The sequence below is a fragment of the Dermacentor silvarum genome, chromosome 6 (assembly GCF_013339745.2).
Source record: "Dermacentor silvarum isolate Dsil-2018 chromosome 6, BIME_Dsil_1.4, whole genome shotgun sequence".
Lineage (NCBI taxonomy): Eukaryota > Metazoa > Arthropoda > Arachnida > Ixodida > Ixodidae > Dermacentor > Dermacentor silvarum.
Genome location: NC_051159.1, coordinates 12750309 through 12775755, shown reverse-complemented (window position 1 = coordinate 12775755; position 25447 = coordinate 12750309). Strand labels below are relative to the sequence as shown.

Sequence of the window (25447 nt, the reverse complement as noted above, 5' to 3'; positions counted from 1 at the left end):
CAGGCAACGGAAAGAAGCATCGATAACATTCTAGAAACTTCCGATACAGGAGCGTCCTGCCCCGAGCGATAACGTTTAACATTTGTTAGCCGGTGGAAAGCGGCCACCGGTGAAAGATAAACATGTATACGTGTCAATACCCTCCCCTTAAATACCATCGTCCCGATGCTACAAACACGAAAGCGAAAACAAAACCACGCGTACAGAAAGGGAGAAAAAATAACAAAGCAACAAAGGACCTAAGTTCGTCAGCGGGCGTAGAAAGGCTTAAGACGCACTACGTGGATGACTTCAGGTCGTGCGCGGCCACGCTGTGATTGCGAAATACTGTCTGACACGACCTCATAGTCCAGTGCGCCAATACGTGGGATGATCTTATATGGTCCGAAATAAGGACGTAAGAGTTTCTCGCTAAGTCCTCGTCGGCGTATCGGAGTCCAGACCCAAACACGGTCGCCGGGCTTGTACTCGACGTAGCGTCGTCGTAGATTGTAGTGTCGGCTGTCGGTCCTCTGCTGGTTCTTGATGCGCAGGCGGGCGAGCTGTCGACCTTCTTTGGCACGCTGCAAATAGGTGGCAACGTCGAGATTTTCTTCGTCGGAGACATCCGGTAGCATGGCGTCAAGCGTCGTTGCCGGTTTCCTTCCGTAGACCAGGTTGAACGGCGCCGTGTGCATCGTTTCTTGCAAGGCCGTGTATTATGCGAAGGTCACGTACGGAAGGATGGCATCCCAAGTCTTGTGTTCGACGTCGACGTACATTGCCAACATATCGGCGATGGTCTTATTTAGGCGCTCGGTGAGGCCATTCGTCTGCGGGTGGTAGGCGGTGGTCCGGCGATGGCTTGTCTGGCTGTAGCACAGGATGGCTTCGGTTAGTTCAGCCGTGAAGGCCGTACCTCTGTCAGTGATGAGGACTTCTGGGGCACCGTGACGCAGGAGGATGTTCTCAACGAAGAATCGGGCTACCTCGGCAGCACTGCCTTTGGGCAAGGCTTTTGTTTCGGCGTAGCGGGTGAGGTAGCTACGACGATCCATTTATTCCCGGACGTCGACGTCGGAAAAGGCCCCAGTAAGTCCATCCCGATCTGCTGGAATGGTCGGCGAGGTGGCTCGATCGGCTGTAGAAGTCCGGCTGGCCTTGTCGGCGGTGTTTTGCGTTGCTGACAGCCTCGGCATGTCCTTACGTAATGGGCGACGTCAGCAGAGAGGCGAGGCCAGTAGTATTTTTCTTGTATCCTCGCGAGCGTGCGGGAAAAACCGAGGTGTCCAGCCGTTGGGTCGTCATGGAGAGCTTGCAGAACCTCTGGACGCAATGCTGAGGGTACCACGAGGAGGTAGTTGGCTCGGAGAGGCGAGAAGTTTTTCTTTAGGAGAATGTCGTTTTGCAAGGAAAACGACGCCAATCCTCGCCTGAACACCTTCGGCGCAATGGTTCTATGATGTCATTTAGCATGCAAATATACAGGGTGTTTCATTTTAGCTGAACCTATTTTTTTAAATATTGCCTGTGGCAGGTACCACAATTATAATCCTTGATCTAAACTACTCGATGAGGCGGCCATTAATTCCACGAGAAATGAAAACGCCTAATTGAAGAATAAACATAAATACGTGAATTAACTTTTTAATTATTTTACGGCACATATTTCAATCTGCGAATTATAGCCGCTGAGTTCGCAAGATGTATCCACTTGGAACGAATTCCCAGGACTAAACCAGTTTCGAGATAATAATTTTCAAAGTGTCGAACGAAATCAATCAAATCAATTTAGTCTCCAGTTTACATGCTGGACGGTCATTTTGGAGTAAAAGCTACATACGTAGCTTGACGTGACCCAAAAGACCAGGCAAGGCAATAGTACAGCAAACACTGAGCGCACATGTACAATATTTCACATATATTTCCAGCTATCGCTGGAATTCCTCATGGACGAAATAGCTATGAACGGAAAGACAGAGAATATTTCCGTCACGGCGAATTAACAGAATTGGAAAAAGCTTTAACAGAATGCATTTTAAACAACACAACAATAGCAATCATCATCATCAGCCTATATACAATATACAATAGCAATACTAGCTATACAAAACAACCCAACACCAGCTATACAACATAGCACGAGACTGAATATTACAAGATTAACATTTCCTAAGAGAACAAAACAGGATGTGTATTATATACTCAGAGCCATACACGAAGGCAGAATAATAATCACAGCAGATACATTACAAGCGACAAAAGTATGAGCCGAGTTCTTTCTTACTGAAATTATCTACATTTTTGTATTTGTTCAAAGTGAATGGTAGGTTATGTATTAACCAATGAAGCTTATAGAGTGTTCTGAAGTATGGAATTGACCATATCTCAGGATTTCTTGTGTTCGCATTATTGCGACGACGCGCTAAGGAGGCTAATTGCTTTAGGGTAGTTCCAAGCTAATTCTGACATGGATGGCCTAATGGATGGTCAAAACGCCTAATTGAATTTCACATAATTACGCTAATTAACTTCTTAATTAATTATTTTACGGCACAGCTTTCAATCTACGAATTATAGCCGCTGAGTTCGCAAGGCGTATCCACTTGTAACGAATTCTCAGGACTGAACCAGTTTCAAGATAATAATTTTCAAAGTGTCTGATAAAATTCATGGGCGTTCCAGTTAACATTTTGAGGAAAACGCTGCTTTATGCATTGAAGCACAAAAGTACCTGGCCTTAGCGTTAAAATAATGCAATAGTATCGACACTGGTAACAGTGCAACCGCAAAAGCAGTAACATGGAAATTATTTAAGTAGCGGTTCTTTATATAATTTATTTTTCCTTACGCGGAAACAATGTTCGTTTTTGTGAAAAAGAAAAAGAAATTAGCGTAGCTTGCATTGGCGGCGCAATGCCAAAGAGACAGCGCAGCTGATGGGCAGCTAGATAGTCCTGGCTTTTGGGCTAGGCTAAGCACTACCAAGTCATCCCCAGCATTTCCCAGAATTCATTTATTATTGATTGATTATCGATTAGCTATTGATTGGCTATCCATTGTCTATCACAAGGTATTGACCACGTATTTGGGCTACGATAAGCACCACCAAGTCATCACCAGCATTTCCCGGGATTTATTAATTATTGATCGATTATTGATTAGCTATCGATTGGCTATCGATTGGCTATCGTAAGGTATTGGTCACGTATATGGGCTAGGCTAAGCACTACCAAGTCATCCCCAGCATTTTCTAAAATTTATTGATTATTGATAGATTATCAATTAGCTATTGATTGGCTATCAATTGCCTATCGATGATTGACAAAGTTTAAGTAGTCCCCACCATTCTTAGCTAGACTTATTTAGGCTCAACTTCGCTAGTTCACAGGTGTATGTGCCATCGCGCTTGGACCCTTTCTCCAATGCTGCTAGGATCGGCCCACATTTTTGGATTCAGCAGGCAGATTACGCCCGGCTGAAACAGCTCCGCTGTTAAAAATTAGAGCTTCATCTGTTTTACTATTTTCTTTGATAAGATATACAGTCATCTGATAAGATATACAGTCAAGAGAGTGGCGTGGATCAGAGAACAAACAGGGATAACCGATATTCTAGTTGACATTGAGCGGAAAAAATGGAGCTGGATAGGCCATGTAATGCGTAGGATGGATAACCGGTGGACCATTGGAGCTACAGAAGGAATAACAAGAGAAGGGAAGCACAGTCGAGGACGGCAGAAAACTAGGTGGGGTGATGAAGTTAGGAAATTCGCAGGCGCAAATTGAAATCAGCTAGGGCAAGATAGGGTAATTGGAAGTCGCTCGTCCTGCAGTGGACATAAATATAGGCTGATGATGATGATGACAGTTATCTTGCACGTGTCACTTCAGCTTGGCACATAATGCACTGAACCATGCAATTCATAACGGTCGCGTGTGCTCGAAGGCCTACTTAGTCCCTTTAAAGAGCGGGCCCGAGTCTGGCCGGGGCCCGTGGCTTCAAGCCCGAGTACGTCCCGGGCCCGTGGCCTCAAGCCCGAGCCCGGCCCAGGCCCGCGACCTCAAGCCCGAGCCCGGCCCGGGCCCGCGGCTTTAAGCCCGGGCCCGGCCCGAGCCCACCGAAAAAACGCTTCGGACGGCCCGGCCCGGCCCGCGGGCCGGGCCGGGCCCGTGCAGAGCTCTAAAACATTTATCATGTAGTCACAATATCCAATAATTTATTCAAGGAAATATTGGTAAATATGTACTTACTTACTGCTAATTACGTAAGCTCCCTATTATATATCCGTGGATACATACGGAAAGAACATACCATCAGTAAAGCAAGACAGCGCAGTTCTGCGTAATTTTTGTATACAGAATGAAATCTCAAATGCGGGAGGTGGCTTGACTAACGCGTAAATAGCTTTTTTTACCGTGAGTGCTGATAATGTTGAAATGGGAGCTCATAAATGCTGTAACGCCGGGCTGGTTGTGTTGTACGGGGGAAAATGGTACATGAATCGCAATAAAAGAATGGTCAATTGATTGGTGAGGTTTATTATCCGGGCTAAGAAAAGCACGTACCGTAATAAAGGCTATTTTTTTTCTCTTTTCCTATTTTGCCTTCATCTGAAAGCGGCCACCGCTCTTCGGAATAGAATCTGTGACGTCGTGCTCGTAACAGAACGTAATAGCCACTGAGCCACCACGCTTAAAACCGCTTAGCGTTGTTGCGTTCCTGCAAGGCTCTATATATTTCGCAAATGCTACGCTTGTCTTTTCCACAATGAGGCAGGGAGAATATAGGATGCTCGGGGTCGTGTAGAATCGAAAGCCGTTTAAATTTGTATTAGTGGGGAAGACACAGCCACCACGAATAGAAAAAAAAAAAAAAAAGGTCCTCTGATGACGCATTGCGTAAATTCACGCGCGTGAGCATTCGCTCAATGATACATGCACTCATTATCCGTCTTTGTTTTATTTACGAATCGGTCCTCGGCAGGCTGTTTAACTCTTTGTGAACAAATACAAAAAATGTGGCATCGACACATAATCGGATGCCATTATCGAGGTTAGAAAGAAAGTTGAAAAAATAGTACAGATCATCTATCTAGCGTTTCATTGCCCTGTACCCTTGAACCTGCAGTCTTTCCGTGTTCCCTCGGCTGATCGAAACCCTGACATTATATACTTATCTCGGAAAGCATCAAAGGTGAACACATTGTCTCCTGTCATGAAAGCATATCGCTACCAAAGCTTGCCGTAAGGTTATGTATGAAATAATATTTGATTTCTGCTTTAGAGACACACGCTAAATGTTCTGCATCTCTCCATTGTCTTTTTGCCTGCTGCTTAGATTTGCCATTCTGCAATTGCCAAGTGAACATCAGGTGTGCATATACATACCGTAAACGATGCCGCTAAGTAAACAGGTGCATAATTATAAAATTTGATCATTTCAACCGTAGAATACAGGGCATAATTACATAACAATTTTTCAGATTACAGCGTGCCGATTGTAAAATCAAACCCTAGAATCCAGCAGTGCCTGGCTGGCGTGAGAGTAATCGCAACCTGCGTAAGATGACCAGTAAAATTAACACCCTTCAATAAAAAATTACTTTCAAAATTTAGCACGCAACACTTTGAATCGTCAGTCTAGGAATCCAGTCTCATAGCTGCTCTACGCTATACAGCGCCACAGCACTATTATCCAGCGCAGAGATAGTTGCACATCTAATACGTTCTCTCTGGGCTCATTCTTCCCGTGTGTCTCTTCTTGTGTGTTGTCCTGATTCCCAATTTTGCGCATTTAGCAGTCAGTCATAAGAATTAAACTAGACTCTCAAGACATTCTAATTAACTAGATAAAGGACTTTCCAAATAAACTGCATAATAAAATGATGAAATGTTACTTTCAAAAGTTGCTTAACATATGATGTCTATTAAAGTGTTTTAATAGTAAATATTGCGCTTTCATTTACTTTGAGGTATGAAGGCGTTTGGTACTTAACCAATTATATATCCACAGATAATGTTCTGTGCGCGAACTTACAAGAGGGAAGCCAGCCTACCTTTTTTTATTGTTTTCTCTTTCACTGACCCCCGCTGATTCGGAGCTGTGCGCGAGACAAAGGAGCCGCTCCCTTCGTTCGGTTCCCTGAACTGACGCAATGACGACGCTGCGAGGTGTCGGGTGGTGTTTCCCGGGCCTGGGGGACGGCAACGGGGACGGAAACCGCGGTTCGAGAAACGCGGACGGCCAGACTCGCCCCACCAGCCCTAGAGGCAGGACCACTTCTTTACGGGGCTAAAACTGAACGTTTTGTGTATTTTAACTTGCTTTTTTTACCTTCCCAGTGTTATTAGAGCTTGTTTTTAATGTTCATCTTCGTTCGACCCGTTATATAGCTGGATAGCGGACGCTTTGATCCCGTCAAGTGCGGTCCGGGAGGCCAGCATTTATTTATTTACGGCCAGGTTACGTAAATTTGACGTCAGAAGTTTGGAATCAAAACAGTTTGGAATTATTTTACGTTATAGCGCCCAAGGTCTCGGAACCGCATCCGCGGCGGGTGCCTAGACCCACTAAAGAGACGCCAGACTCGAATCTGATTGATTTGAAAATAAAGCTTACGTTCTTCTTCTTCTACATAGAAAATTCGGGTAGCGACGTATTGGAATGTTATATTGGCTCCTTGTACCGCCTTCTTACTACATTCTAATGAAAGCCATGTAATTATTTGATAACTTAATACAGACTGTCACATTGTGTCCTAAACACATAAAACTGAACAGAAACACTTCTGAAACATTTTACTAGAAGCAAATTGCCCAATTTCGCTGGAAACACCACTGCCTGATCCTGACGCGGGTTTGCATGAGATATTTTGCGGCTCGAGATGGGGAACTGCTGCCCCAGTGGTGGCGAATTACCACACAAGCCACCAAATTGGGCCGCATCCTCGCGGCAGCCGTTCATACGCGCGCGAATAGTGACATACACCAGGCGTGCCCCAAAAAGCGGCTGTCAAGTTCGGCTCTCCGCTGCCGCGCCTTTCGAGTACAGAATTCTCCCACACCGGAACATAATCGCAGAAATAGTCATGCGACACCCAAACACATAAATGGCAAAAGCTTTGCAGCCTCTGCCACGTTGCTATCAGATCTATCACTTCATAGCAATCCAGGCAGTTACTAGCATCAGCCATATAGTAAGCCTACGTCCGTGTACTTTTGCACGTACGTGCATATTTTAACATTAACCTCAAGCTCTATTTGAGGCTCCTGGATCGCTCTACATGGTTTCAGAAAACTATGGGTGAAAATTTCTAAAACCAGTTGGACAGGCTCTCACGAACTAATCACCTGGTATTGTAAAGGAACTTCTCAAAGTATTGGTTGACATAACCTCAAAGGCGGAAATTATGCAAACAAACATAACACTTGATATCAAGGGCTTAGCTGATGACAACAAACATTCTCTGAGGAACCAAAGAGATACGGCCGGAAATAATTTAACTCAAGCAATAGTCGTCGGAACAAACTAGAACTAAGAAAGTTCATGTGGGTGCAGATGAATCATTGCCTCATATAATGCAAAAGACAGCAACCTGTTAGAGAACAGAATTATGAACCGAAGACATGAATACCGTGCATCGTGTTCCAACCAAAAATAAGACTAAAAAAGTATTGTCATCAAGTTAAGGTCTGTAGCAATACGAGACAAAAAAAAAAAAACACCGCATATCCACGGGGTGAATGATGATGAGTGGGCGAAGCTCCGGAGGGAATCATCGGTAAACCGTGAATCTTCCGTGTAATTCGCCCAGTCTCGCCGCACTAAATCGAACGATTGACTTCCACCAATGACACGCGCCATATGTGACGTCATTCCTATTTTATAACAGCGCCCTTCATTATAATTGCACCATCTCCCGCTTAAGGGGACGCTAGCACAAACGCGTTAGAAACGTGCAGTACTCTCTAGTAAGGGGGAGAGGCCACAGCGTCTTACGCAGCCGTTTACACATGCTGGAACGTGCACCGCGTTTGCCGACGCCATCACATTAAACTTCAACTTTATTTTCGCATTTTTCCTCCCTTTCTTACAAAGAAGAAAAAGAGCCAAAGAGAAAAAAATGCAGGGCAAGGAACAAAAAGCTGCATAAAAGCAGCTTGACGGGATTCCTTCACTGCTGAGAGAGTATGACTGCTGAGAGAGTATATACCCCCGTATTCATAAATGCTCCTCGACTTGAACTTGACTTGCCACCGCCTTCAACGCGTTTCGAACACGCTGCCCAAGGCGGTGGCAAGTCAAGTTCAAGTCGAGGAGCGTTTATGAATACGGGGGTAAGGCGGAGAGGCCACAGCGTCTTACACCAGCTTCTTACACGGGCCGTAACGCGTTAGCACAAACGCGTTAGAAACGCGCAGTCTTTCGTTAATGTTGGGTATTTATTGTCATCGTGGTGCGTGTGTACATGTGCGCTTCGTGGCGTAGTGGCTAGCGCCGCGCGTTCGGAAGCGAGGGGTCCATGGTTCGATTCCACGCTATACGGACACAACTTTCAGAAATTTTTTTTTTTTTTCATAAAAGTAGGCGTGGCTACCTACTACTACGACGATGACTACTACTACTACTACTACTACTATATACATACTACAGAGGAGGGACAGACCCACACCCTAAGGAGCTTCGCCCCTAAAAGAAGCAGATCTGGGACAACTGGAAGAACTCTCTCCAGGCACTACATCATCTTCACGTGCGAAGAACATATGCGCTAGTCTCGAAAGTAGGGACATACACGTATGTCCAGATACGTCCACAAGGGTCGTCGCCGCGGTGGCATACCTACGCGTGACCGACAAGCAAGAAAACAGACACGTCGGATTTGTCATGGGAAAGGCCAAGCTCGCTCCACAACCAGAGCACACTATCCCAAGGCTTGAGCTGTGTGCAGCGGTGCTTGCTGTAGAAATGGCCGATTCCATACTACGGGAGTTGGACTTCCAGCCGAACTCGGTCACGTTCTACACGGACAACAAAGTGGTCTTAGGTTACATACGTAACGAAACAAGAAGATTCTATGTGTATGTGGCCAACAGAGTACAACGCATACGTAGAAGCACGCAGCCTGAACAATGGAAATACGTTCACACACTGCAGAAGAAAATCCAGCAGACCACGCCACTAGTGCGATTGCAGCGGCACAGCTTAAGAGCGCGAACTCGCTGTCTGGGCCTGAATTTCTGTCACAACGAGAAGAGGAAGCACCGTCGTCAGGCTTCACTCTCCTAAATCCTGATGAAGACAGAGAAATACGACCTGAAGTCTGCACTCTCGCGACGGAGGTTAACAAAAGACAACGACTCGGAGCCGAGCGCTTTCTTAGGTTCTCAAACTCTCTCGCTCGTGCTGTGGGAAATCTGATTGTGGTTGTCCGACGCGCAAAGAGCACGTCACAAGAAGAGATAGCTCCCGTTGAGGCGCTCTCTAAAGCCAGACTCGTCGTCATTCGCGCGGTACAGCAAGACGCATTTTTTGAGGAGATACGCTGCATCCGAAGCGGAGAGCAACTCCACAAGACAAGCTCGCTTCGAAGGCTTGACCCATTTTGAGACGCCAACGGCTTGATTCGCGACGGCGGCCGTTTGAACAAAAGCGATCTTCCGGACGATGAGAAACACCCTTTCTTAATGCCGGGTCGGCACCATGTCACGGCGCTACTCGTGCGTGGCCATGAATGCGTGCAACACCAGGGCCGGCACTTCACGGAAAGAGCCGTACGAGTGGCTGGTTATTGGATCGTCGGAGGTAAAAGGTGCATCTCATCCGTGTTGGAGGCATGCATTTCATGCAAGAAGCTGCGAGGGCGCTTTCACAACCAAAAGAGGGCTGACCTTCTGGCAGACAGAATCAGCACAAATCCTCCTTTCACGAATGTTGGAATTGACGTTTTCGGTCCCAGGATGGTTGCCTCTCGCCGAACGAGAGGTGGTGTTGCAAACAGCAAGCGCTGGGCAGTTATGTTCACTTGTTTAAGCATTCGCGCAGTACACATTGAGCTCATTGAATCATCGGAAACGTCAAGTTTCATTTATGCCCTGCGGAGGTTCTTATCAGTGCGAGGACCCATCAAGCTAATACGCTCTGCTTGCGGGACCAATTTTATCGGAGCGGGCATGCAGAGAACTTGAAATCAGCGCAGAGGGCATTCATCGCTAACAAATCGGCAAGTTCCTCGCCGGCAACGGCTGCAAATGGATATTCAATCCACTGCACGCGTCCCACATGGGCGGGGCGTGGGAACGGATGATCGGCATTGCACGCCGCATTCTTGACTCAACGCTCATGCAGTCACGTCATCAACGGCTCACGCATGACATTCTTGCGACATTTTTTGGCAGAAGTTGCGGCCATCCTTAATGCCAGGCCCATAACTCCCACTTCGTCTGACCCCGAAGATTCTACCATCCTAACTCCGGCGACACTTCTAACCCAAAAACACGGAAGCGCATCTATAACAACTGGGCAATTAGACACAACTAACATCTACAAACGGCATTGGCGTCAAGGGCAAAACCTGGCTGACGAGTTCTGGAAGCGCTGGCGCGCAACGTATATCACTACTTTGCAACCACGCCGAAAATGGCAAGCAGCAAAGCCCGACCTCAAAGAAGGCGACATCGTTCTGCTCAAAGATAAAGATGCAACCCGCAACGGCTGGCCCGTCGGAGTGATTACACGAAGGTTGCCCAGCGCAGATAGAAGGGCACGCAAGGTCGAGGTGAAGACAGCCAGAAACGGGGTTGTAAAGACATTCTTCCGACCAACGACAGAAGTTGTAAGTTTGCTGTCACCTTGATATACTGGTGCTGTCTAACAGCGGCAGACACCAGACGGGGAGTGTTCTGTGCGCGTCGCGACCGCACGGCCGAACTTACTTACAAGGGGGAAGCCAGCCTCCCCCCCCCCCCTTTTTTTTTGCTTTCTCTTTCACTGACCCCCCGCGGACTGGGAGGTGTGCGCGACACAAAGGAGCCGCTCCCTTTGTTCGGTTCCTTTAACTGACCCAGTGACGACGCTGCGAGGTCTCAGGTGGTGTATCCCGGGCCTGGGGGACGACAACGGGGACGGAAACCGCGGTTCGAGAAACGCGGGACGGCCAGACTCGCCCCACCAGCCCTGGAGACAGGACCACTCTTTTACGGGGCAAAAACTGAACGTTTTGCGTATTTTAACTTGCTTTTTTTTTACCCTATCAGTGTTATTAAAGTTTGTTTTAAATGTTCAACTTCGTTCAACCCGTTATCTAGCTGCATAGCGGACGCTTCGATCCCGTCAAGTGCGATCTGCGAGGCCAGCATAGATAAATAAATTCAGGTCGGGTAAGTTGGTCGTTATTTATCTTCAAAGAATAAAATGTGACTCACAAACGTGTGATAATAGATAAGGTGTAATTGCAGATCTCGCATTCATTAGAGAGTTTTAGAATAGGGGCCCCAAAAGTTTGGGGCCCCAAAGAGTTTTGCGGGTGTTAACGTTGGGGCATGCAGGAGTGAAGAGTTTCAGAATAGGGCTTTGCGATTGCGGATAGCGTCATGCGCTTGCAGCGCCACTATGGTGTCAAATAAAAATATTATAAATATTAAATAAACTATACCATTTTATGATAAGAAGAGTAATTTTGACTTTCGTGTTTTTTGCGTTTAATTACAATTTAGAGGTTATTCTATTTGCACCAAGAGATTTGTCGCGCTTGATTTTAAGTGACCAACTTTACGTGCCTTCACCAGCCAAGCTAATCCACGTTAGGCCTACGAGCCATGAAATCGACAATCGAATTCGGAATCAGCGGCGTCTAATGAATCAATCTTCACTACACACGTTAGTTGAGAGAAAGCGATAACCACACTCACTTCTCCTAGCTTACGAACTTCACGCGTTACCACGAATCGAGTCCAGTTTGGTGCTCGGTTCGAGCCGTCGCGTCGACGACGCCGCCATGTTTGTTGACGCAAAGCTTTTGGGACAGCTTTTGGGGCAGCTTTTGGGGCTCCCGCTAAATCAAATAGCTTGCCCGACGCAAAACCCGAACGCAGTTTGCGTCTCGCGCATGCGCAGTGGCTTCAACGCTATTTCCTTGGTGCCCAAAAACGTTTGGGGCCCCTATTCTAAAACTCTCTATTAATTAGTCGCGGATCATAGTTTTGAAAAAAAAGTAGAGACATGTTATTGCCGAATTAAGCCAGCCTATACTTGCAGCCGTATTTCTCTGGCAAAAAAAAAAAAAAAAAAAACTTCATGGCCTAGCACCATTCAAAATGTGCAGTAAGGTCATCAATGCAGTAAGATACAACCAATCTGAAGGAGGGAGAAGCCTTCAGCTTACAAGCCCACAGTCGCAGCAAGATATGCTTAAAAGAAAGAAAAAAGAAAAGGCTTTGAAAAGGCGTTTGCGAGAAAAAAAAAAAAACAGTACAACCAAGTAGTTCCCCCCTCCACGGACGATAGAAATGGTGGTAGGGGCGCTTTTCTTTGCCTCCCACAATGAGGCAAAAAAAGTGGGTAAGGGAGTTAGAGGGGACGGGGTGGTGGTGGATGGGGCAACCTACCCGTCCGTCTGCCCAACTCGCCCCCGTCGACGAACTGCAGGGAGGAGAAACGCGAGAAGGGAGGGCGAGGGTTCAAGTGAGTACGACACGTGGCTGAGCCGTGCTCCCTGAAGGGCTGCAGAAGATAGCGCCAACCTTTCCCTTTCAAACAAACCACTTAATAGTGCCTTTGGGAACTAGCCCCGCATGAGCCGGAATCCTGGCCTCAGCAACCAAGCAAAAGCAAACAAAACCCATACCAACTGCAACAGGGACATAGTGTCCAGAGCACTCACTGTCGAACAAGCAGTTTTCTTTCGAAGTTTCGGAGGGAAACCGATCTGGACGGAGGGAGGGGTTTTGGAAAAGCTACGGGCACAGATCATGGCTCATTAAAGGCCCTAACGGGGTAGTGCGACTACATTGCGATCACATCAAGCCCGGCGCTTTGAGACACAACATAGAAGATTCTGCGACACGGGATAACAGCTGTACGCTAACCGCAAGCAACGTCCCGCTCCAATTTATGCTAGGGATACAAGGAGATGACCCCACGTCGTCGGAGGCCACCCTCACGGGAACGCGGGAGCCTTTGGTTGGAATCACCAGCTACCGAACTAGAGACCGGCACTGCCCTTGAACCCACCAGGGGGCAGAAACAAGAAGCGAGCTCAGCCCGAGTAGAGTACCGAGAATTCTCCGCCGCCCCCAGCATTTCGGCCACCGGACAGGGACCAAGGGTTGAGAGTTTGCCCCCTCGAACACATGCGGCGCTCGCCTGCGTCTTTTGTAGAAAATAAACTCAGTCTGTATTCTACCCCCTAAAGCCCCTACATACACGTTTTCCCCGACCAGGCGCTGGAGCGTGGATGGAGGGGCTTTACTACCAGACCCCGTACGTAACAGATATTAAGAAAGATAAACTGCAGGTAATGTCCTACATTCATCAAGTTTCACACAACATCAAAAAAGTGGCAAGCCACTAGGGGTCAAGGTCGTTTTTCGTCTCCATGTAAGCTTTGTAGAGTGTGCCCTATGGTGACAGGCAAGAGAAAGTGCTCAACCGTGCATGAAGCGAACTATACACAGAGTGTGTTTGTGGGGTAGTGTATTCGATTACCTTGACACGTGACAGCATTTAAATTGGACAAACGTGCAGGTGTTTTACTTAAAGGGCACGGGAACACCAGTGTCATGCAAAGAACAATGCAGGGGGAACTTTGTAACAGATGCAGAGGAAAAGATGAGGGCAGAAGAAACAACCCTTGTAAACCAATCCTTAAAAGCACAACGCTCCTGTTCAAATCGAGGGACCAGACCGAAAGGAAGATTGTTGAAGCTTTTTACATAATAAAAACTGGCGACAAGTGTATCAGCACGCCGTTTGTCTCGTTGTTACCAGCAGAAGTCACTTTTCTGAAAATGTGCCTTGTAAAAATTCTTCTTGGTGGTCAATTGTTTGCTAGTTTGTTTTATTGCTGGTTGGTTTTATGCTGAAACTGTGCCCGTGGCCAAACCTGAGGCCAAAGATTGCTGAAACGTCCCAGCGGTAGTTTTTCACTAGGTTTTACTCTTTCCATAGCCACGTTCACAGATTCCGTCGCCTTCACCTTTACTTCTGGTGTTGTTTTCATTAAGCCATATCTTTAGCCTTCGCGCCTTTTTATGACACCATCGCCTCTACATTTGTTGTTTGGTGTATTATTTGTTGATTGGTGTATTATTTGTTGATTGGTGTATTTTTTAAGCAAACGATTTTATGGCCTCATCCTACGCCTTTACTCTGTTATTTAAGTGACATCTGCCATTTTTGTTTCCTTCACATGCTCGCAGTTTTCACTCCCTCTTTTTGATGATACAGTAAGAACGGCTCACTATTACATTGGTTATCGCTTGACGCAATCTTGTTTTACCAAGTTAGTCACCAGATATATTGATTTTGTATTTTATGTTTATCGGCACATGTGAGAGTGACAATGCGGATACGTGTAAAGGATCCTGAATTAAATTTATGTTGCTTGCTTTTCAGAAATACACAGTTGGCAGCCTGTGCGCTCGTGGTGTCGTGTGTGTTTCTTTCGTGTTTCCTGGTTTTTCACGCGCAGTTTTTAAAAACGTCTAAAAGCGATGAACCAACTAGACCGCCAGAACGTCCTACTGTAGTATCGTAATCATCGGTGATTTTTTTTCCTCTAGGGCACTACCGAAAGACCACACATACTTGAGGAGTGGCTGGCTGACCCAACGCCACCTAATGTGGCCGCGTTGACGCCCCTTACAACGGCGATTGGACTCGCCGTACCACAAGCGGACCTAGCCCTCTCTTCTCTCCCTCACCCCCTCCCCGTAGAGCGCTGTTGAGGTGCCCTCTCGCGAAAGGCAGTTACGGCGCTGTACTTTTCCTTTCAAAATCACTCACACATGTTTCTCTGTCTCTGTGCCCTGAAATTGAGATGCCTCTAAACATATATAAATCTAGCCTTTCGTAAATATAAAATAACACGAAAAAAAGGTCCGTAACGCCCTCTTTTCCCTGAACACGCCCACTTCGTGAGTGTTGTTCCCTCCCTTTCACACGCTCTCAGCTGCAGCGTCGTCACGTGAGCCCATCCTTCTCTCACCGATGTAGTTTGGGCGCCTTCGCAGCCGCTTAGTGTACTCCGCGTGTGCATCGTGTACGGCGGTTCTCCACAGATTTCGAAGTTGAGGCGAGGTTCGGTGGTGTGACTTTGCTGTCCAGGGCAGTTTCACGGCTACGGTTTTCCGCAGTTACCGGCCTCTTTTTTGGGCTCCTGTCGGACCGCACCAGGGGACAAAAGTGATCACAGCGTGACAGAAACTGCGGTTGAGCCAATTCTCGGTGAGTGACATGCTGGACTTCGATCATTGGACTTCCGACCATCGCTTGCATACTAGAGGAGATGTCATGCATGTCAAAAGCGCGGTATTGCAGAGTTGCAGAGCTATTGCGGTATTGGAGAGCTACCTGCAAGAGCATGAGTGCGCTTAATTCAAGTTCTTGCTTCTCCGAGGCTCGTGTTGTATTAAGAATGTCAAAGGGGAAGCCAGTCAGGTGGTTATATATGTCAGGAGCAGATAGGAGATCAATGAACCATTTGTTATTTGAAGAAATGATGACACAATTACCGCGGTGTCGTTAACGAAAACGATATATATACATATATCAGTGACCCGTGAACTTCTTTGGGCACTCAAAAAAGTTTCCATTGCCGCTCGCATTGCCGCTCGTTTCCAAACGCTCGCTGTATCGTAAACAAACTTTCCGGCTTGCAAAGCATCGCAGTGGCGCATGAGCCACATGTACTGATAATCACTGAAACGTGGTTGCACTCTGGTATCCTGGACTTTGAGATAACACTACCAGGTTACACAATATACAGGCAAGATCGAGATTCCCGCGGAGGCGGAGTCGCCTTGTTGTTTCAAGACTGTTGGCAAGTACAAAGGTTACCTGATATTGCCGGCACTGAATGCGTCATCGCAAATGTGTTTTTGGAGGACTTCCATCTTATAATTGCTGGTATTTGCCACCCACCACATTTTGACGTATTCTTCGATGCTCTGAATGAATTTTTGTGTACAACTGGCATACATTGCAAGAATATTTTGCTTGCTGGTGATTTCAACGTCCCGTCAGTGGACTGGCCGACTGATTTCCCTGATGCCTTTTGCGTGGCAGCCGAGCCTTTTAGTGACATCGTTCTTATCCATGCTTTGACTGAACTGGTAAAACAACCGACTCGCGCACAAAATATATTAGATCTCTTTTTTGTAAATGACCAAGTCGTCAATCGTAATCCGAGTGTCGACATATTCCAGGGAATTTCGGATCATATAATGATATGCCTTACGCTAGAGCTAAATTTGAGATTAAAACCCTCTAAAAACCAGTACTCGATTCCTGAGTTCTCACGCGCTAGCGATATCGACATGCGTGATGCCCTAGACAAAAATTGTCTGAATTTGCATCTCTTTCAGAATCGTATGTTGTGTCCTTTCACAGTTTATGGTGCTTCTTTATAAAACTTGTTCACAACTGTATCGAAGCTTTTGTGCCCAAAAAGCGGAAAGTTGTATGTGAAACAAATCCGTGGATGGCAAGAGACCTCGTACGACTTGGGCGAAAACTAAGGCAAGTAAGAAAGCAACATAAAGCACGACGCTCAAACGCTAACGTCGAAAAGCTAACCAACCTGCGTCTACAGCTTAAAACTGGAAGTTTGAAAGCTAAAGACTGTTATCAAAATGTCGCTTTAAAAACTTTCTTTTGTTACTCCCGGACAAGTTCTGGCGGTACTTATCGCCGCAGAAAACCCACGTGTCCGATATCTGTGTGGATGGTTTCATACATGACAGATGAACTGAAAATTTCAAATGCACTTAACAAGTATTTTTGCTCTGTGGTCACGAATGATGATGGAAAGGCACCACGCATAGCTGTTTTAAATGATATTCCACCCATTGTTGATCTCGGCGTAAACGAAGCAGGTGTATTGTCCTTACTTCTTGATCTTGATATAAAGAAGTCGCCAGGCGTCGACGAAATGCCTAAACCTTTTTGGTGAGATATGCCGAATGGTGCGCCAAATATCTTTGCGTTATTTATAAGAAATCACTTTCATGTGCAGAAATTCCACGTGATTGGAAACATGCAAAAATAATTGCCATCCCCAGATCCGACGACCAGAATTAAGTTTTTAATTAATTATCTGATGGCCCATATTGCAATTAACAAATTATAGCCGTGGAGTTCATAAGGCGGATCCATTTGGAATTAATTCTCAGGATGACACCAGTTTCGAGATATTAATCCCCGAACTTTGCGGAAAAATGCATTGACGTTCCAGTTAAGTTTGTGCTTCAATGCACAAAGCGACGTTTTGTTAAGAAACTAACTGGAACGCCAATGCATTTCTCCGAAAAGTTCGGGAATGAATATCTCGAAACTGGTGTCATCCCGAGAATTCGTTCCAAGTGGATCCGCCTTGCGAACTCCACGGCTACAATTTGTGCATTGCAATATGGGCCATCAGGTAATTAGTTAAAAACTTAATTAGTGAACTTTTGTTAATGATTAGATCATGCAAGTTACGTCCGCCTCTTCGAGTAGACCAGCTCATGAACTAGAATTGTGCTATCTGCCAGAGGCAACCTTTAAGAATTTTTGAAAGTGGTCGCTGAAACACCCTGTATATATATATATATATATATATATATATATATATATATAGCGTTTTTCAGGAGCACACTCGACCCACGTCCTGCCTCTTCGAGGAGTGAAGCGCAAGTGACGGTTGTGAAGAGCAGACTACAGTCAATTGCGCTATATATATATATATATATATATATATATATATATATATATATATAGCGCAATTATGTAGAGCACTGTAGAGTAGAGCAGACTACAGTCAATTGCGCTATATATATATATAGCGCAATTGACTGTAGTCTGCTCTTCACAACCGTCACTTGCGCTTCACTCCTCGAAGAGGCAGGACGTGGGTCGAGTGGGCTCCTGAAAAACACTGTGCAATGTGGTGAACGCGGTTCGCATCAGGGATCCAGGACCTGAAAGAGGTGCAACGTAACGCTGATGAATTTCTCTCGCATTTACCGCTAAAGTGCCACATCATTTTTTTAGAAGATCGAGCCTTGTGCCCTATATTCACAAAGTTTATCCAGGCAAGGACCATACAACGAAGGGCGATGCAACATCCGCCCCGTGGGTGACAACCCCCAGTCAATAATAATAAAAAAAAAACCGTTGGACCCCTTTGGGCTTTTGAAATAGTAGCGTTTGAGTACGGTTGGATTTCAAACGGTTTAAGTGAAAACAAATTGGATTTAGGTTAACCAATTTAACTGTCCAATTGGGTTAGCGAAGAACACTTGGTGAGTCCACTTGTTTCGTGAAACCAAACGGTGTGTCCGATTGTATTCGCGAAACCAATTGGTGTGTCCCATTGGCTCCTCAAGTTCCCATTTGGGTAACTGGACACTTGTGCTTTCCAGATTCCCAATTGGACCTTGAAAAGGTTAATTGGCAGGTTCATTAGCAAAAGTGTTCATGCAAGATACGTTCTGAGAGCCTCAAGCATTAAACATACGTTGCCTTCAAACAGTTTCTACGACATTATTTTAACGAAACCATTAAGATGTTAAATAATAATTTTACGCTCTGAAGTACAATGCAATATAATAATTACTAATAATAGTGCATGCAAGGCTAACTGACTTTATAACCACCATTGAGTGTGCCAAAAGGTTCGGTGCCCGCAGTTTTTAATGGCGTCGTGCTGAGGGCGAACAAGAATACCGACATTACCACGACGCTCCGTACGGGTCAGTGAGTGGTGAAGACTCCGTGATTTTAGCTGCTTGCTCCTAATACGTGAGGAATAAAAAGATATGTGCAGCTTCAGGAGTTAAGTCACTTAAGTTTCACTTCAAATACAGTGGTAAAGAAAAGCGGACGCCTACCACAGAACCAAATCTTTAAAAGAAAACAAACGAGTCGCTTCGGCTCCCGTACGGCAGTCTTGTTCTCAACGGTCACAGGTCAAGTTGGCATGCAATATATATCTAAAATAGGTGGCGCAAACAGCCTGCTTAGATAGAAGACCTTAAGCAGCATTACTGCGAAGCCATCAAAAGAAATTATTCGGCAAATGCTATCGCTGAGTATGCTGACACCTTTGGCCATATCACTGACTGGAATAACGCACGTGTCACCGGTAGTGAGCTCAACCGGATGGCACGCCTCCATCTGGAATCATTGCACATTAAAACTAATGCGCAGACGCGTACAAACTTCACCTATAGGTGAAGTTTGTACGCAATATATATCTAAAAAAGACGCATAAGCAGTCGAGAGTATGCCATCATTGCAATTGAGCGTCTGAACAGTCGCTTGAATGTGCAATGATTCCAGATGGAAGCATGCATGTAACCATTGTGAACAAGGCTCCCGTACTGGAGTGTGTGCGGAAGAGATATATACTTGAAGGGGTCGTCAGTGCTTCCGTCGTCTGTCCCGTATCAATAATTTTGTGCTTGCTTTGAGTGAAGACCGTAAAACTTGAGCACATTGGTTATCGAAGCGGTCAACTATGATAAAAGGCAATGCAACCAGTCACAGTTAGTGAACAGCACTTCTCGATCATCACATCCACTGCGAGAAACTGATGTTGGTTATCCTCGCTGTCAGAGCCGACGGTGACAGTGTTTAGCGAGCACGAAGCGTAGGAAAAAACCACGTGAAAGCATTCTATCCCGTCCTCATTCTATCCCATACTTTGTATCTGCTGAAACGAAGTATTGAACATAACACCGACTAGCCAGCCAGCAAAGACGTTGAAGTCTTTTCTAATGCAGATATTGCACATTTCACCATCTTTTACACTAAACGCTTGCCGGGAAGTCGCCGCCTAAAAACAAAAACAAAAAACATGCACTTTTGAATTTCAAATATTTCTGACAAATATCTGCTAAAGTATTTTTTATACTTCAATATAGTGCGTCGTTTACTTCAAATGTACTATGCTTTTTTTTATATGTGACTAATATTATATTGTCGCTGAGAAATTCATGACGCTGGATTAAACTAACTGCGGAGCGCAATGACTACTTCTTGGCTTGTCGTAGCTTAAGAACATTTTTGTAGTTTTATGCAGATAACCCAAAAGAAATGTACGATAATATTGTTTGGAAGAATAGCTTAAAAAAAACAGTGGAAGCCATTAGAGCTGAACTGCCACATAGCCGTAGCTTGCAAGACATTGACCCTGAAAAAGAGTCGGGAGAAAAACGCCGAGACTGAGTAGTTCCAGCTGCAGCGACAATGACGACGGTGCTTAGGGAGCCATTCTTTGCCTCCCACAGTGAGGCGAGCAAGTACAGGGAAGGGAAAACTGCCTAGGGTGGTTCGAGCGCGAGCGCCGGGGCACCCGGAACAAGCCCGTCCAACCAGTGGCAACCACACCACTCGTCGGCTCAACACTGGGAGAAGGGAAGGGCTCAACTCGGTACGCCACGTGGTGGTGGCTTTGGGAACTAGGGGCGCATGAACCGCAATCCTGGCCTCCTGAGTTGAGGCATCATCAATACGAATACTATGCGAAAGAGTACAGAGCGTAATTAAATAACTAAATATCAAATGGCAAAGCGAAATACGGAGGTAATAGTGATTAATGTTATTTTAATCGGTACATCTATTGAGCGGCGTAGTTTATACATCCATAATTATTTAATCAGTTCACGCCAAACGATGGTCACAAACCAAACGCAAGAAACCTAACTGTTCCGTTTGTAATGGCTTTCGACTAAAACCTGTGCCGGAGTACTGCCGAAGGTTGTATATGTGTTATTTCCCATAATAAGAATTCAGTTGTTAGTTCCAGCCTCGTCCTCCTGCATGTGGACGTTGTGTTTTTCGCTGGTTTTCACCTTCATCATATCGGGCTTTCGGAGCTACGAGCTTTGCAAGAGCGTCGTGCTAATTCACATTTCATGATGAAAGGGGCAGAACTTGCAAGTGCGTTCTTATGGTAAGCGCCGGCTCGTGCTTCTGAAATAAGCAATAATAATAATAGATAATGCAAAGAATGGAAAATAGGCCCTCTGAAAAACTACAAAATTGGAGAAAGGAAGAAAAGGGGGGTGGGGAGGGGGCTAGAATGGGGGGAGGTTAAACAGCCATGCAAGAAGGATTCCAGAGAAAGAGGCGCCAGGAGCGAGCGGCGGAAGGCCCGCTCGACTTCCCCCCTCCACACTGCCTCAGCAGGTGCATCGCTATGCAGGCATCTCTGTGCACGGGGGGAAGGCGGGGAAGGGACTGCTTCGCAAAGCCTTCACCCGCACTGACTGTAGCTGACCGCTTCTGTCGCCCCTGAATGGATGTGAGTTGCCAGGAAAAAGCGCGGGGAACCTGTTTTTCGTTTCCCGAACCACTTGTTCCCGTGCCAATGCAGCCGCAGCGTCCAAGGCGCGCCACTTAAATTGCGCGGCTGGAGGATGCGCTTGTGGTTTTGAAAGCCCTATGATGATGTACTGCTACAAGCAATAACAGGATTTATCCTATTATTCCTATTATTCCAACATTGCTTATAGCAGTACATCATCATAGGGCTATATATATATATATATATATATATATATATATAGGTTGGCTAAAATATGTGCTTTCTAATAAAGAGTTTCGTTCGATCCCGCTCTCTCGAATAAACGCGAAGAAAAACGGTGATCTAAGCATTAAATTAGAATAAAAGGATTACGCAGGGCAAAATAACACCAAAACATTAGTCACAACGAAAGGAATCGGAAATTGGCGTACTTAAAAATGAGTTTACCGGTAGGATAGTTGACATTTCTGTCGCACCAACCACTGCTGTGCCTGATATAAAACTGGCCAACTAAAAATATCAAACACTTTCCTGAATATGGGTTTTCTAAGTATTGGTTCCCAACTGTGCTACTTATAATTATATTATCGTTGTAGCCGTGGCCGGGGGACCTGACACACTCCTGCGAAAGGACGAAGGTTTCGTGTGCGATTGGAGTTGTCGCAGAGGCCTTCGATGAATTTGTTCATCACAGCCCCTTGTCAGTCTTAGTTTTTTATTGTTCAAATTCCTTAGAACTTTGGAGCACTGAAGGTTTCCCGTGGCCGTCAACGTACACTTAAACAGACTGCTCCGGAATCCCTCACAAAGACTCTGGTTTTTGGAAAAGTTTGTGCGTCTGTCCGAGATGCCTGCTTTATTGCATGCTTGCTCCGCTCATGACGTGCAACAAAATTACGTAGCCCAAACGCCCTTTCTTTTATTGCTTTCTCTTATTTGCTGTTCGCCTTATGCTTTCGCTCAGGAAACATTCCTAGGATTTTGAATTTCGTAATCATTAGCGTATAGCGTATTCAATGAAGTATGCAGTGACCGCTATCACGTTAGTAATGCAGTTGACTTTCATTACGGAATGCAGCATTTCGTCAACGCATAATTTCCATGGATGACATAGGTTAGTGAAGTCATTCTTAATATTCAATCGTCCTTGTGATGCTCAGTGTTGTGGTGGCCAGGTCTCCTCAAGCTCTCCTAAAGACCTTTTTTCCTGGTCACCCGCAGCATTGCCTTTGGTTGTGGTTGCTGCAAATAAATTCAATTCAAATATATGTTGCACAAATAAATCTAGCCTACAACGATGAATGTAAAGTTTTCTTCGTGTCCTTACTATAGCTTTTCGCGGAAGCTGCATTTTTAATTTTTCTAAAGGTGCGCCCACTATTCAGTGACATACTAATCCCACTCTAGCCAGGTTGCTAAATGTTATGCATACAAACCGCCTAGCAAAGAGATTCGATTCTACCTGCCTCGACCTCATCTGCCTCGATCAAATGGTGGCATTATTTAAAAAAAAGTTATGCATACAAAAAGACCTACAAAAGAGATTGCATTCGATCTGTCTCGACCTCATCTGCCACAATTGATGGCATTATTTTTGATGCACTTACTTTTTGCGACTGGCTATCCAGTGCTACCAACAAGAACCGTTTAGTGTTATGAAGTTAAAACTACTTTGCTCATCATTAACAAGGCAATTATACACAAAAGATGTGGTGCTTTGGCCCGCTGTTTGGAAGAGGTAAGGTGAAGGGGGGAGCGGTTAAGGAAGGTATATATACCGCTGAAGAGAGAAGTTAGTTTGCTACCAAAAGCGGTATAATAACGCCACTTAAAGGGTGGTTTTCAACAAGTGTTGCCAGGTTTGGCTATATATAGCCAAATTGGGCTACAGGAAAAAAATTTTGGCGTCGACTTGGACGAGTTGGCTATGTGGCTATATTTGGGCTACAGAAAATCTGCGACTTGGCGTTGTTTGGGCCGTAAGTGGCGCCCTAATCCACGCTGCAGAGGTGGCTCTGATCGGGTAGAAGCAAATCTCGAAGGCTGTGTTTTAGCTGGCTGAGCCGGCCGCGTGGCTGTGCGTGTGTGCGTGTGAGAAATGACCCCCCCCCCCCTCCCCTTCCCTTCCTCCTCTGCGCCGTTGTCTGAGCCGGTGGCTTTGATCTTTGATGCACTTGAACTTACACCCCGCTTGACCGTTATCCACCCGATCCCCGGGCATCGGGATGAACCTGGGAGTAGTGGGTTTTTCACAGTACACTGTGTGCTATGCTCAGGAAGGGAGAGCAATAACATAGGGTCGGGGCCGTCGGGCCGTCGTGGCGCCGACATGAAAGAAGGGAAGCACGAGTGGATGACACGCCCCAGTGTCGTCATGGCCATGTCTTAATTCTGGATGAAGTATCGCGCCGGCCACAGCTTTCGACCTACTCCACGTTTATCGCACGAAGCATTACTGCCATTTTCCTTCTCCTGCTAGATGAATTATGTTCGTGCTCACATTCGAGATTCATTTCAATAGGTCTAACATAAGATCGGATCCTCTCAGAGAGGAGAATCCAAGCATGTGGAAGTGGGCCAAGTATGCGAGAACGTATAAAAAAGATTGGGAGCAAGGCCCCGAGCCAAAGGTGGGTTCTGGTGCTTTTACTTCTAGATGGTTTGCCCGTAACGTCACGGATGTAGATACTCATTCTGCTAATATCGAAACATGTTTGCCACGATGACATCAGTGCACCACGTCACATGAACTTCACCCACTGTGTTAGCTTAGCTTGTGAGGTGTCGCGCTGCTGGCTCGAGGACGCGGGTTTGATTCCCGGTCTGGGTAGCCGCATTTCGATAAAGGCGAAATGCAGGATTTAGGTGTACGATAAAGAAACCGAGGTGGCCAAAATTAATCCGGAGTCCCCCACTGAGTTCTGCCTCCCAGTCGTATCGTCGTTTCGGCACGTAAAACCCCAGCAATTATTGGAGAGTTTTAGAATTGGGGCCTCAAACGTTTTGGGGCCCCAAAGAAATTGCATCGAATCCACTGCGCATGCAGAAGACGCAAACTATGTTTGGGATTTGCGTCGGGCACGCTATTTCATAGATTTAGCGGGGCCCCCAAAAGTTGCCCCAAAAGCGTTCGTCAACAAACATGCCGGCACCAATGGAAGCGATGGTTCTATAACTAGCACCAAACTTGGCTCGATTCGTGGTGACGCGTGTTCGTAAGCTAGAAGTGATTGCGGTTCTTGCTTTCTCTTAACTAGCATGTGTAATGAAGTTTGATTCATTAGACGCCGCTGATTCCGAATTCAATTGTCGATTTCATGGCTCGTAGGCCTAACACGGATTTACTTGGCTGGGTGAAGGTACGTAAAGTTGGTTACTCAAAACTAAGCACAACAAGTTACTTGCTGCAAATAGAATAAGTTCTAAATGGCAATTAAACGCGAAAACACGGAAATCTAAATTACTCTTCTTATCCTAAAATGGTATATTTTATTTTAATATTAATAACATATTTTCTTTGACGCCGTAGTGACGTTGCAAGACACACACAAAACGCCTATTCTAAAACACATCACTTCTGCATGCCCCAACGCTAACACCCTCAAAGCTCTTTGGGGCCCCGAACATTGGGGGCCCCTATTCTAAAACTTTATTAGCACATCAACATGGTTTGCTTTTTGAGAGTAACCGGTTTTCGCAGCATAACCACTGTTATCAATTTGTTGTTTACCTTTGCTCCTTGTGCACAGTCGCGGCTTTCACCATTTCGAGCGAGTTACGCTCGGGACGTGCTCGTCGCCGAAAGCGACTGCGGCTTTTTACACTAGTGTGCCGTTTTGCGCAGTAATCCTTTAAAGCTTCGCTTACGTACTCCGATTCAGACAGTGAGTGGCAGCTGTTGTCTGTCACTTCATTTTAACGCATGTTCTTTCCATGCTAGATACCTAACATGGCGGCCAG

General features: G+C 45.8%; 1 protein-coding gene across 1 annotated transcript in view; it reads left to right on the top strand.

Moving 5' to 3' along the window:
* Positions 1 to 15277: 15277 nt before the first annotated feature.
* LOC119455287 (RING finger protein 151-like) overlaps positions 15278 to 25447 on the top strand; it is a gene marked incomplete at its 3' end in the record, with an annotated part of 36170 nt that continues 26000 nt past the window's right edge. Inside the window, exon 1 of the mRNA XM_037716685.2 lies at positions 15278 to 15423. The remainder of the gene's footprint in view (positions 15424 to 25447) is intronic.